The 1,540-nt window shown below is 49.9% G+C and overlaps 1 pseudogene; it reads left to right on the forward strand.

Annotated features, from left to right (window-relative positions):
* The first annotated feature begins 1,068 nt into the window (after positions 1–1,068).
* LOC147708392 (small nucleolar RNA U3) lies at positions 1,069–1,235 on the forward strand (annotated as a pseudogene).
* The last annotated feature ends 305 nt before the right edge of the window (positions 1,236–1,540 follow it).

Raw genomic sequence — 1,540 nt, forward strand, 5'->3', positions numbered from 1 at the left:
AGCACATTGAGGCACGCCATACTGTAGTTATGTAGGGCTTTACAGCCCTGTTGAGGTGCTAGAGTGCACTGGTGACCTGACTGTACTCTGTGGGGGTGGGGCTTTGGATGGAATAGTGCATGTCTGGCCGGTGACGTAAGTGGGTAGTGTTTACTGCTCTCTTTTCACTGTGCACTCTTGTGAGTGAGGTGAGAAGGAGGGAAGGCAGGACACTTAGGCATTAGTATGCTAGTGCCTAGAGTCTAGGCACTAGATGGAGAAGTGTGATTATAGTGTGGCCTTTGTGGGAAGGATGCTGGAGTGTGTGTTCTTGGCAGAGACGGCACTAACAACATCACACCAAGCGTGCAACAGCCCCTACTCCTGGGTGTAGGAGACTGTTGTGATAAAGATGTGTGGCGAAGGCGGGCTCCTACTGTCTCCACAGAGGTCTGCACAGAGCTTGGTTACATTATTGTCACCCTTCACGTCACTTCCTCTCTCTTTCGATGTCCCTCTCACCTCTCTCGTGTGCACCAGAACCTTTCCCCGGGTGCGGCCTGGAGTAAACACAGCATTTTGTGTCCAGACTGTAACCATTATAGGTGCACAAGGGACAGGGAGAGAAAGTGAGTGAAAAGAGAACGAGAAGGGAGAAAGAGAGAGACAAGTATGGTGGGTGGGCAGTGAGAGAGAAGAATGGAGGAAGAGAGAATTGAAGAAAGAAGGGGTGGGAAACAACCAGCTAAAGGGGCCCAAGTCATCTGCCTTCAGCCCGCATGGGCTTTTAGCCGATGACGAGATGCATTCCCGCCGCAGGTGTAGTTTCACTTTTTAATTTGTTGGTTAGGTTTGTCTCTCCTGCCTCGATAATTCTTGTGCGTGCTGTCTTTCCCTGTCACTCACTGTCACTGTTTCATTCTTCTCTTGCTGTCTGCCTCGGATTCTCTCTCTCCATCTTGATGCCTCTGTCTCTCAGGCTCGCTCTCTCCCACTACACCCTCGTACTTTCCCTCCTCCTCACGTCACCCTCCCACCTCATGGCTCCTCTTTACACACCTGTCCGTATGAGCTGCAAACCTTTATTTAAAGACTAGTCTTTCAGGGATCATTTCTACAGTGCTTAACTGAGGAAATACATTACAAAAGTGTCTGGTTTTCGAGCGAGTGGACAGTGTCTCTTTAATGCAGCTGCTAATTTCTATGGGTGACCGTTCATCTCTCCTTTACAGGACAGCTCGAGGAAGGCAACAGGAAGGGTCACGAGCAGCCCCGCAATTGAGCGCAATTAAGAAAAGAAAAGCAAAGTCAAACATGACGTGTGCTTTAGCGCACGCCGTGTTTGACACTCTGCATTCCTTTTCTTACAGTGCACAGCTACGGGGTTGATTGTGACCCTTTAGTTAGTATTCACGTTAATTGCATGAATACTAATTCAAAGGACCACAATCCGCCCGCAGCTGTGAATTGTAAGAATCGTCGTCTCCCGCAACGAGGAAATGGCAGTGTTTCGCGCCGCTCGCATTGTAAAAGCGGCGGCGCGAACGGTGTCGCTGAGTGC

Source organism: Lissotriton vulgaris, chromosome 6, assembly GCF_964263255.1.
Source record: "Lissotriton vulgaris chromosome 6, aLisVul1.2, whole genome shotgun sequence".
Taxonomy (NCBI): Eukaryota; Metazoa; Chordata; class Amphibia; order Caudata; family Salamandridae; genus Lissotriton; species Lissotriton vulgaris.